Source organism: Rattus rattus, chromosome 5 (assembly GCF_011064425.1).
Source record: "Rattus rattus isolate New Zealand chromosome 5, Rrattus_CSIRO_v1, whole genome shotgun sequence".
In the NCBI taxonomy this organism is placed as follows: Eukaryota; Metazoa; Chordata; class Mammalia; order Rodentia; family Muridae; genus Rattus; species Rattus rattus.
In genome coordinates, this window is record NC_046158.1 from 13,087,661 (window position 1) to 13,100,896 (window position 13,236).

At 40.0% G+C, this 13,236-nt stretch overlaps 1 pseudogene; it reads left to right on the forward strand.

Moving 5' to 3' along the window:
• The first annotated feature begins 12,046 nt into the window (after positions 1-12,046).
• On the forward strand, positions 12,047-12,872 carry LOC116900032 (annotated as a pseudogene).
• The last annotated feature ends 364 nt before the right edge of the window (positions 12,873-13,236 follow it).

A 13,236-nucleotide genomic window follows, 5' to 3' on the forward strand; every position in this document is an offset into this window, starting at 1 on the left:
GGGTCCCCTGCATTGTTTCACCCCCCCTTGTCAGACCCTTCTGGGTCTCTTGCAGGGTTTGACTCCTGCTGAGCCCTGCTGATGCATCTGGAAGCCTTTTGTTCCTAACAAAGGAGCAGTCTGGCCTGGTAGGACACACCTGGGTGGTGGTCAATTTGTTCCTGCCTTTTGTCTTCTCGGTCTTTGTCTTTAAGATTTAGGCTGATCTTCCTGGATATTTCCCTAGTTTATTCAGGTCTTGTAGTCGGCCTTTTGTTACCAAAGTCTCAATCCAGGGTTTCCCACTGTGCTTCCCAGATATTTTCTACCTGGTGTACTTGGGGTATATATTTTGATGAATAAAGTTACAGGAGGCCCTTCCTCTTCTGGCTTGACACGAATAACCTGTATGTGTGTGTGTTTCTTTAACCCCTCAGGCTTTTGCCCGATTCTCAGTACCGTGTCGGTGCAGGCGCTGACAGTGGGGTGTTGAAATCTCACACTATTATTGTGTGAGGTACAATATGTGAGGTTTAGTAAGGTTTTTATTTTTATGACTGTAGGTGTCCTTGCATTTGGAGCATAGATATTCAGGACTGAGAGTTCATCTTGGTGGGTTTTTCCTTTGATGAATATGGAGTGTCCTTCTTTATCTTTTTTGATGGCTTTTGGTTGAAAGTCGATTTTATTTGATATTAGAATGGCTACTCTACCTTGTTTCTTGTGACCATTTGCTTGGAAAATTGTTTTCCAGCCTTTAACTCTGAGGTAATGTCTGCCTTTGTCACTGAGGTGTGTTTCCTGTATGCAGCAATATGCAGCAAAATGCTGGATCCTCTTTCCATATCCAGTCTGTTAATCTATGTCTTTTTATTGGGGAATTGAGTCCATTGATGTTGAGAGATATTAAGGAATAGTGATTGTTGTTTCCTGTTACTTTTGTTGTCAGAGGTGGGATTATGTTTGCATGGCTGTCTTCTTTTTGGTTTGTTGCAAGAAAAATCTTCTTTCTTGCTTTGTCTAGGGTATGGTTTCCCTCCTTGTGTTGGAGTTTTCCATCTATTATCCTTTGTAGGGCTGGATTTGTAGAAAGATATTGTGTTTTGTCATGGAATATCTTGGTTTCTCCATCTATGTTAATTTAGTTTTGCTGGATAACGTAGCCTGGGTTGGCATTTGTGTTCTCTTAGGGTCTGCATGACATCGGCCCAGACTTTCATAATCTCTGGTGAGAAATCTGGTGTAATTCTGATAGGTCCGCTTTTATATGTTATCTGATCTTTTTCCTTTACTGCTTTTAATATTCTTTCTTTTGGGCATTTGGTATTTTGACTATTATATGATGGGAGAAATTTCATTTCTGGTCCTATCTATTTGGAGTTCTATAGTCTTCTCGTATGATTATGGGCATTTCTTTCTTTAGGTTAGGGAAGTTTTATTCTATAATTTTGTTGGTGATATTTGCTTGCCCTCTATGTTGAGAGTCTTTGCTCTATTCTTTATCCATTATCCGTAGGTTTGATCTTTTCATTGTGTCTTGGATTTCTCGAATCTTTTTGGTAGGAATTTTTTACATTTTACATTTTCTTTGATGGTTGTATCAATGTTTTCTATAGTATCTTCTGCCCCTGAGATTCTCTTTTATCTCCTGTATTCTGTTGGTGATTCTTGTGTCTATGACTCCTGATCTCTTTCCTAGGCTTTCTATCTCCAGTGTTGTCTCCCTTTGTGATTTCTTTGTTTTTTTTCCATTTCTATTTTTAGATCCTAGATGGTTTTGTTTAATTCCTTCACCTGTTTGGTTGTGCTTTCCTGTAATTCTTTAAGTTTTTTTGGATTCCCTTTTGTGTTTCCTCTTTAAGTGCTTCTACTTGTTTACCTGTGTTGTCCTGTATTTCTTTAAGGGAGTAATTTATGTCCTTCTTAAAGTCTTGTATGATCATCATGAGATGTAATTTTAAATCCAAATCTTGATTTTCTGGTATTTTGGGATATCCAGTATTTGCTTTGTTGGGAGAAGTGGGCTCTGATGATGCCAAGTAGTCTTGGTTTCTGTTGCTTAGGCTCCTATGCTTCCCACTCTTTATCTGGTTGTCTCAGATATTAACTGGTCCTGCTGTCTCTGTCAGTGGCTTGATCCTCCTGTAAGCCTGTTTGTCTCCAGTCCTTCGGACTGGATTTCTCCTAGTAGGATCTGGGTACTGGGAACTGTGGGACCCATCAGCTCTGGATTCGGGCAGAACTAGAGGTGTCCTGTCCCAGACTACTCCTGGGTTTGTGTGTCTGGAGGACCTCAGGCATGTCCCTTGAAGCAAAAGTGTTGATCTTACCTCTGCTGTCAGGTGTGTCAGTGCTCCTGGTGACCTGCTTTCATCTCTGGGCTCAGGCAAAGACTGGAAGGATCCTCTCCTTAACTGCTCCTAGGGTTCTGTGTCCAGAGGGTTCTAAGCTGTTTCTTCTTGGGCCAGGACTGTGAGCAGAAGTTAGTGGTTTCCCCTGAATTCTCTGGAGTATTTGCACTTCTGAGAGGCCAGTTCTCTCCTCTATGGGATTTGGGTACAGAGAGCTATGGGACCAGGTTAGCTCTGGGTACAGGTAGAAACCGTAAGTTTTCACCCCTGACTGCTCCTAGGTTCCTGTGTTCAGAGGTCTCTAGGAATTTTCTTCATGGGCCAGGACTGTGAGCCGAAACAGTGATCTCCCCTGAGCTCTCAAGATTGTCCACAATTCTGAGAGTCCAGCTATCCCCCCATGGGATTTGGGTACCGAGTGAACGTGAATTCTTTTTTTTCTTTCATCTTTATTAAATTGGGTATTTCTTATTTACATTTCGATTGTTATTCCCTTTTCCGGTTTCCGGGCCTACATCCCCCTCCCCCTCCCCCTTCCCCTTTTCAATGGGTGTTCCCCTCCCCATCCTCCCCCCTGTGAACGTGAATTCTTAAGGCTTTGGAGAAAACAATGCTTGAAAAGGTTGGATGTTTTTAAATTGTATTATCTTATGGGTGTGTGTGTGTGTTGGGGGGTGTTACAGTTGTTCTTTAACTAGTCATCCAAAATACTGCACAGTGTCTGATTTCTGTACCTTTTCAGGTGCAATAAAAGCTTATTTGTATTTTGCATATCCTGGGTCATGTCATATATGGATTGTAGCTCTTCCTCTTTGCAGTTGACTAAAAGGATATAATCCTACAAAGTATTGAAATGTAACAGGCGAGTTGGGCATAGTTGGAGGAAATACAACCCTGAATATTGGAGTTGAGGTTCTTTATGGTTGAGCAAGGGAACAGAAAAGGTGAAATCCATTATCATCAGGTTGAACATATATAGTATAAAAGCAATCCTCAAAGCCCAAAGCTACTAAAGTGCAGTCTTTAGGAATAGCTGTGGGCTTAGGTAAACTAGGCTATAATCTCCTGCTCACCACCGGTAGCATTAGTGTCACATAAGTCAATAAACAATCTCCATCTACCAGGTTTTACTACAAAAATTGGAGAATTCCAGGGAGAAAAGAGGGTTCAATGTGCCCATTCTCCAACTGTTCTCTGACTGAGGTGTTCAGACAGGCTCACTGGATGTCCATGTAATTTTTATAGGTGGGTTTTTTTTCAATGCCCCCAATGAAATACCCAATCCATGTTTATGTTTTTGTCCTTGTGGGAATAGAGGTTCAAGAATCCCTTGCAACTCTTTTCCTAGTCCTTTCCCTTTTGGATATCCCATTCTTTTCATTAGCCATCGAGCCTGTGAAGAATAGGTAGTATTAGAGGTGGGAATGCAGATCTCTACATTAGCCTATTGTAGAAAGGCGCTTCCTTAAATGTTAATTGGAACATGAGTAACATATGGCTGTAGGGCTGTCCTTCTGTCTTCTGAACCTATGCCTTGTAACTTTGTAGCACTTTGATTAACCTCCATAGAGCTCATAATTCCCAACCCTAGTAGGGTTTGACTTGCCTCCATAACTAGACATGGAGTGGGAACTCTTTCAGTTTGTACTCTGAGCATGAAGAAGTAAAGCTCTCATGAGTTCAAGCTGTATACAATTACAAGGGGAAAAACATGTTTTTTCCTTAGAGGCATAAAAAGAATTATTTAAACATTTAGTTGAATAACAACAGCAAGCAATAATGAACAATCAGAAGTAACATCACTCTTATCCACTATCACTGGGAGGAACAGAACAACACATTCTGTGAACAATTCTGTGTTTTGAAGAAAATGAGTTTATAAGTCTTGTTTTCTTGGAGTGTCTCACAAGGACTCAGAATTCTCCTCACATGACTTCATTCCTTGACCATGTTCTGATGCACCATCATGATAAAGATTCCTGGAAAAAATAGGATTAAACCATCTGCTATGATCTGAATATGAAATGTCCCCTACAGGTTCATATGTTGAGGGCTTGGTTAGCAGCTGATGGTCTTTGGGGAAATTACTGGATCCTAATGGGTCTGATCTAGACAATGGTTTAATCCTTTACTAGACTTACAATATGATACATGTTTGAATATGGTGGAAAGTATCAAGTAGGGTCTATATACAGGAAATAAGTCACTAAAAACTACACCTTGTCCTGGTCACTTCTCTTTCTCTGTTTCCTGCTCATCAGATAAGTAATCTATGTGATACACCCCAATGCTGTGATCTTTAGTTTTACCAGACCCCTGGATCAACAGTGAAATTTAATGTAATTGCTAAATTAAAGTTTTATTCCTTTAAATCATGCCAGGATTCTGTTACAGTTAGAGCAAGTTAACCAACATTCCAGCTGGGCTAACAATTCCACTTCTAGAAATATATTCAAAGGAAAGAATATCACCAAATCAAAGAAACAGTCTTCATTTTTATTGGAAAATACTTCAGAATAGCCATGGTTTGTAGTGGATATGTTAATTGATTGGATTGTGGTGATCATTATACACAATATACATGTGTCAAATCATAACACTATAGCTCCTAGGCATACATGATTTCATTTATTTTCAAATTTAAAAGCAACACACAAATATGAAATGCTTATGTGTAAATTGCAACTTGAATTGGTAATATTCTGAATATTAGTCACTTTTTGTTGCTGTAATATAACATCATGACTAAAAGCAGCTTACAGAAGGAAGAGTTTACTTTGCATTTTAGTTCTGGGGAGAGTCTACACTGGTAGTGCAGGCACGGTATTATATGGCTGGAACCTGGATCAAATTGTCCTCTGAAAACATGAGGCAAACTGGAAGTTGGATGAGGCTATGAGCTTTTCAAGTCTGCCACCAGGGATGTATTTCTTCCAGCAAGGCTGTGTCACCTACTCAAACATTACCACTAACAGGGGACTGAGTGTTCAAGTTCATCATTTATCATTTAAACCACAACATAGATTAAGTCAAACATTTTTAAAAATTAGTTTCACCTGTTTTTGTTAATTTTTTGTAAATGTGACTACTAAAAATTTTAAGTATTGTTTATTTTATTCAATTATGTTGAATTATACTTTACATTTTTATTTATTTTTAATTATGTGTGCGTGTTTGTGTGTTGTGGGGTTTGTCACATGAGTACAGGTGTTTGTGGAAGCAAGGGGCAGGAGATTACCTTGGAGCTGGAGTTACAGACAGTAATTAAACTCAGGTCTTCTGCGAGAACAGTATGTGGTCAATTTTAAATTATACTTATATATTATAGTTGTTGGGATAGTTGAGGCAGAATGATTATGAACTTGAGATTAGCCTGGGCTACATAGTAAAGTAAAGGCCATCCTGAGATATATAACTAGACTTCATCTAAAAACATTTTAAATTACATATATAAGTCATATATGCGTCTCACATAGTATTTTGATGGAGCATTCATTTGAGAAATTTAGCAGTTGTTCCAGAAAGGCCAATAAAAGAGTCTGTTAGCTTAGGTTAGGTTATGTAACAAGTGCCAGGAAGTACAAGGCAGGGAAAAACACAACATTATACTATGGGTATCTTTGATGCATATTCATAGTGCAGAAGTTAATTACCAAGCAATGTGTGCAGACAACATCTTCATCTAATTCCTGGCTTCCCTCTTCCCCTCCTTAACCAATGTCATGAGAGATCAACTCACTAGCTTTCACTAGTATTCCTACTGTTGTCTAATCATGCTTTGTTTGACTCAAGCTCAATCAGAGTATCCAACTCATTTATATCTGACCCTTCTCTCCAGGAAACGCAACAGCTCACAATACTGAAAGATCTAAAGCACTTCAATAACCCATTTACCCATTGTCTGAAAAACAAATGTCTACCCTTTAGTATGGCCAAGGCCCTGACATTGGATAGAGCACACACTCAAGAGGTTCATGAGAGGGACTGTAAAGTTGAGAATATTTGTGATAATGCAGGAGGATATAATAAAGAAGCACTGGTGGCTCCAGACAGTTGGAACCCACCATCCTCTACAGAGGAGAAGGAGCCTGGGACTGAGCTATAGCTGGTTGTGCTGACTAGTTCTGTGTTAACATGGCACAAACTACAGTCATCTGAGATGAGAGAACCTCAATCAAGAGAATGCCACCATAAGATTGGGCTGTAGGCAGATAAGCCTGGAGGGCATTGTTTTAAGTCAGTGACTGATGTTGGATGTCTGAGTTCATTGAAGATGATGCCATCCCCAGGCAGGTGGTCCTCGGTTATATATTAAAACAATCAGGCTAAAAAAATGGTAAGCACCATTTCTCCATGAGCTCTGCATTAGTTCCTGCTTCCTGCCTCCCTCCTGGTTTGAATTCCTACCTTGGTTTCCCCCAGTGGATTGTAATACAGGGTATGTAAGCCAAACCCTTTCCTCCTCGTTTCTTTTGGTCATGCTATTTCATTAAAACAATAGTAACCCTATCTAGGACACTGGTCTACTGCATGATCTAGTTTCTTGAGGTTCAGAAGAACAGAGCTGTGGCTATCTATAGCAGAATGCAGTCCTTGCCAACTTGCAAAAAGGGAACTCCACTTGAACTCCTCCCCTCTCTTTCTGAGCTCCTATTTCTTGAGCCCAACTGAGAGATAGAGAGACTGAAATAGCCTATAGGTAAGCTCATAGGCATAGGTGGAACAGGTAGACATATATGGGCCACCCATCTGAGGAGAATACTATTTGTCATGGACCTGATACAACCCATAAGTATCCACCCACCTCAAACTGTTTCTTCTCTAGACTGCATGTGGAATCCTCCTGGAATGCAGAGCTCATCCCATCACATCATGCTCTGTGTAAAATCTCTCAGGGACCCAGTTAGTTTCGTGAAGAAATTTGAGTACTACGGGAAGACCTTTAATCGTCTTACTGCTCAATAGCTTAAGCATTGTAGATTTTTAAATTAACAAATTTGACTAATAACCTCCTTAAAGAGCCACCTTACCTCTTGCCTCCTGGGTTCTACTACTGAGATGCCCTGTTGCTTGTGAAACTAGAGTCCTTTCCATCACATTCAGAAACCAGTCAAGTCTTTTATTCTATTGGAGCTGCTGTTAGAGCTGTGCCTCCTTAGATCTGCAGAGGACAGCATGATGACATTAGAAAGCCATGCCGTGAGTCCATGCCATAGACGCATGGTGGCACCTGGATAAGACTTTACTCATAACTCATAACTGGTCTCAACCTTTTGTTTACTGGGTTGAACCCATGTTGTAAATACATTCTACACTGAAGCTCAGTTCATCCCTCTATAGATATAACCAGCCTTCAATATTAATTTGATAAAGTCTAATTATAAAATTTCATAATAAAAAGGACAAACACAAAGAACAGTTGAAGTTAATTCATTAAAGTGAATTGTTGGCATTTGTGTCTTCTGAAATACACACTTTAAAAAGATACATTATTTTAATTTTCTATGGATGAGTGTTTGCTTGCATGTGTGTATTTATACCATGTGTGTGCCTGGTGTCTATGGAGGTTGAAAAAGAGGTGCTTAGGATCTGAACCCTGGTCCTTGGAAGAGAAACCAATGCTCCTAACTGCTAAAGCTATTTTTCCAGCCCCTGCAATTCAGACTTTAAAATGGTTTTGTTCCTGAGTGCTTATGTAAAACACTCATTTTTTTAGTTATTGAATTCATGGAAATTAGTACTTGGCGATCTTATTGCTACATTCTTAATTTGTTTGAATTTTAATTTTTCTTTTATATTTTAGATTATAGTTTAATTATATTATTTCTACCTTTCCTTTTCTCTCCCACAATCCTTTAATATCCTTCTTTACTCTCTTTTGAATTCATGTTAATGTTTTAATTACTGGTGCACACATGGATATAAAAACCTATGCATTCCTAGATGCAACCTTCTCAGTCTAAATATTGTTGCCTGTAGTTTGTCTAGGGCTGATGAACAAGAGTCCAGTGCCTCTCTGTCTCTCTGAGGGGCTTCTTGGTTTTCTTTATGGGATTACAGCTGGATGCTAGAGCAAGCATATCAGACTATGGACATGTGGAAGAAGAGCAGAAGTTATCCATCTGTAGACACTGAGTCCTGCTGTTGTCATAATCTCTTGAATAGTCAAAGGGCCTGCACTGATACAATGGGAGGGTCCAGATAACATCTCTCAGGAGAAGTGTCAAGGAATTTGCATTATTCCTACTCCATTGTAGTCTTTAGGGTACAGATTATATTCCTCACCTATAAAAAATGCTTTTTCCCACACATTGCCCCACTAAATCACATTCAATAATGAAAATTATTGCAAAATGCATGTATAATAGTATATCAAGGCCTTTTTTTGTGTCAATGTCCCTTTCAGCCTAAGGGAACAGAACTATTAGAAGTTTACATTATTACTGCATGACCAATATAATTGCATAAAACAGTACATATTTATAGGTTATTGTCAAGATAGCTTTTATTATTATTATTATTATTGTTGTTGTTGTTATTTCTTTTATTGGATAATTTTTTTTTAATTTCAAATGTTATTCCCTTTCCTGGACATAAGCCTCCTATCCCATTCTTTTCTCCTTCTTCTATAAGGGTGTTTACCCTCCCCAACCACCTCTCCTTCCCGCCCCTGACATTCCCCTACACTAGGGGTCCAACCATGGCAGGACCAAGGGCTTCTCCTTCAATTGATGCCCAACAAGGCCATCCTCTGCTACATATGCAGCTGGAGCCATGGGTCAGTCCATGTGTACTCTTTGGGTGGTGGTTTAGTCCCTGGGTGCTCTGGTTGGTTGGCATTGTTGTTCTCAGCTCTTTCAATCCTTTTTTTAATTCCTCCGACTGGGGTAGGTTTTGAATCACCTATGAATCCTCTGTGCACAGGCATTCACATTTCTTGGAGAACATGTTCTTACATCTTTCTGTGGTCTTACAGTTTTGTTAAGTTTCCTATTGAAAGACCTCCGGAGAGGGGAGACCCTCACTCAAGTCTCGGGATGATGCAACCCCCCAAGAACTCACGTGAGACCGTCCTTGCTGTAATAAACATGAGGTTTATTGATAGGAACCAGTGCACTGTGGTCGAGACTCATATCCCACACAGGGGCAGTGGAGTTCGACCCCGAAAGGCTGGGAGAAAGGGTATTTAAAGGGAGAAACCACAACCCGAGGGTGCAGGGATGGTGTCATTGGAAAGTGTCGAGAATACTAATGAAAAATCACAAGGAGGAGCTTCCTGTTTCTCAAGATTGTTAAACTTTATAGCCCATCAGTTCCTGGGAGGAGCTTCCTGTTTCTCAAGATTATTCTCTAAGATTTTAATCTAACTTTATGGTCAGCTAGTACAGGTAGAGGGCAGGGTCTGGAATTTGAGGTACTTGGGGCTTTTTTAAACTTCTGACTTCTTAGATGCATTTTTTTATTCTTTCACTATCACCATATAAATACATTACATTTTCTTTAGCTTTCTGAAGAATTTTCTTCACTCTGTAGTCATTCCTCCCAGGGTTCCTGTGGCCTTCTACATTCTACCTATCAGACAGAACTAAAGCCAATATTTCTTCATCAGCTACTGTAGCATTCTACATTGGCACCAAATTATTTTCTGGTTATCTGGAACAAACTACCCTAAAAATTGGTAACTTGTAATTCTGAAATTTAGGCAGAACTTAAGGTTCAGCCAAGGGGTGTTATTATGTTCCATATAGCTCATGCATGGCTGGAGATGTAATGCTAGGGGACTAACTTACTGGGCTGACCATTTAGTGCTTGTTACTTGATAAGAATTCACCAGGGACTGTTAATAACATGGGTCTTGTCATGCTTTAGACTTATTACATCCACGTGACTGTGTTGTAAGAAGTATTCCAAGGGACTAAAGTAAAAGGAAATATTTTTATAGCCATGAAGAGGCTGTAGCAAGTGAGTCCATCAGTCCTACTGATTATTACTGATAGTCAGCAGTCAGAGTCAGAGGAGGGGACCTCACCTGACAAGAACTCTTGCACTCATTGTCAATGTGACAAGCCAACAAAACAATTGGATGATAGCTATTATTATAATGTCATATCTATCCACTCCCATCTTATTACTCCCAGTGAAGCAATAGTCTCTAGGATCATTGTGTCCAAGGACACTCCAGAGCTTCCAGCGTCTGCTCAGAGCTACCAGAACGCATGTCCCTGACGCAGGTATGTGGTCTGGCATAGCCCCTGGGCTGTGGCACCTATTAATTTAGTTCTATCACTGACCCAAGCCTAAATATCATCATTCCTTAGTTATAAGCTTTTATTACTGTGGAAATGGAATGGCAGTTATTGAATCGTTCTGGGATTTTCTCTTGTGACTTGTTTTTCCTTTCAAATTTATCTCTAAGATGAATGACTTACACAAGGTATAAGAGCGGGTATTCTACCCAACAAGTTTGTACCAGGAATTAATAGTCTCTTGAAGTCTGAGCAGATGTGGAGAATGGAGTTTGAGTATATAATTTTTTGTTGCATTGTAGCAGATGTTGTTGACAACATTTAGTGCTCTCTTCTAGTGCTGAGGATGGCTTCTAAAAGTAAATAGCAAATTTGAGTTAGGAAAGAGTTTTCAGATAACACCTCTTTGGACTTTCTTTTCTAGGTAGACATTGACCCCTGATGGCTAAATATAGAATTTCTTTAAATGAACAGATACGTGGTTGTCACTTGAGTAGATACTAGCTAAAGAACTAATACAAATTTTATCAGCCTTGTGGCCAATTCTGTCTGTATATTTATCAGTTTACTCTTATGAAATGAATCACCTAAGACTCTGTAGGTCATAAGGAAATATGGTCTATTATCTCAGAGCCCAAATAGTATGATGCCACTTAATGCAAGAACCCTTCCAGTTACCCCACTTAGCTCTTGGTGCTGTGGGAGGGAATGCACCATAGCAGGACAGAGAGGGACGTCAGGAATGACTTGCAGTTGGGCTGCCCCTGATATGGGTCCTACCTGTTAACACTGGGAGCCAATCTTCCAACACTTGAACTCTAAAGAGTTAAGCCACATCTAAAACCCACAGTAGCAGTCACATGACTGTTAGTTCCCTGATATTCTGGAGAGCTTGCAGATATTGCTATCATCCTGTTTATAGAGTTGAAGTAAAAACTGACTCAAACCCCTATCCTTGTTTACCTTACCTAATTTCTTAACATTTCATAGATGGCTCTTGGGGGTCACTGAGTTCTTATACTTTATATTTTGTTCCCAAGGCTCACATATTTAAATTGCTTTCCCTTTGCTGCTAAATTGATTTAAAAAGTTGGTTCTCTCTACCTCAATTAAAATAAACACATTCACAAAGCATATTATTGGCCCAATATTTCTCCAACCACTGTTTAGTCTGCTTTCTAGATCTATTCAGTAAGAGTCTCTACAGAGTGGCACCTAATCTTCAGAACCCTCCTAAATTCTTTGGGTAGTTCCATGTCAGCCATCCTGGATAGTATGACTACACAGCACAATTAGGATGTAGGTGTGAGCAGGAGTCAGTCAGAGATTTTGTTTAAAATTCAAGTTCTGGCCGCTGGCCGGGTCTGTGAGGAAGGCCTAGGCCGTCGGCTTCAGGGTTCGTCGAGCATCTGCACAGCTTCTCTCGCTTCCCGTCCGCTGTGGCCGGTCGAGAGGCGGCCTTCGGGAGTCATGGAGGATGAGGTGGTTCGCATTGCCAAGATGGACAAAATGGTGCAGAAAAAGAAAGGATTTGCTGAAAGAGCTTAAGAATATTCCCATGACCCTGGAATTAGTACAGTCCATGAGAACTGGAGTGTCTGTCAATGCCAAATCACTCATCAAATCCTGGAAAAGATTACTATATGGACCATCAACTGATAAAGACTCTGAAGAAAAGAAAAAAGAACCTGCAATTTCATCACAGAATAGCCCTGAAGCAAGAGAAGAAAGTTGTTCCAGCAGCCATGTAAGCAGCAGAAAGGATGAGAGAAATGCTCGAGAGACTTATGCTTCATCTGTTCCTCGGGCACCAAGCACTTCTGATTCAGTGCAGCTCAGTGTAGGGAGACGCTTGCTGCAGCTCTCCGGACAGGAGATGATTATGTTGCAATTGGAGCTGATGAGGAAGAACTGGGATCTCAGATTGAAGAAGCTATATGTCAAGAAATAAGGAATACAGACATGAAATACAAAAACAGAGTACGAAGTAGGATATCAAATCTTAAAGATGCAAAGAATCTAAATTTAAGGAAAAATGTGCTGTGTGGGAATATTCCTCCTGACCTGTTTGCTAGAGTGACAGCAGAGGAAATGGCTAGTGATGAGCTCAAAGAGATGAGGAAAAACCTGACCAAAGAAGCCATCAGGGAGTGTCAGAGACCAAAACCAGTGAGACCCAGACTGATTGGTTCACTGTGGCAAATGTAAAAAGAACTGCACTTACACCCAGGTGCAGACTCGGAGCGCTGACGAACCAATGACAACTTCTGTGTGTAATGAATGTGGAAATCGGTGAAGTTCTGTTGAGTTTGGAAGAATTGGCAAGATATCTGAACCATTAAGAAAAACCAATTTTGTAATTAGGTTTAAAATTAAGCCAGACTACTCGTTTCCCTGCAAGTGAAATTCGTAAACAGTATACATCCCATGGGTTGGTCTTTGTTGTTTACCTGACAGTCTTTTTTTTTTTTTTTTTTTTTTTTTTTAAAGGTTTATTTATTCATTTATTATATATAAGTACACTGTAGCTGTCTTCAAACGCACCCGAAGAGGGCATCGGATCTCTTTACAGATGGTTGTGAGCCACCATGTGGTTGCTGGGAACTGAACTCAGGACCTCTGGAAGAGCAGTCAGGTGCTCTTAACCGCTGAGCCATCTC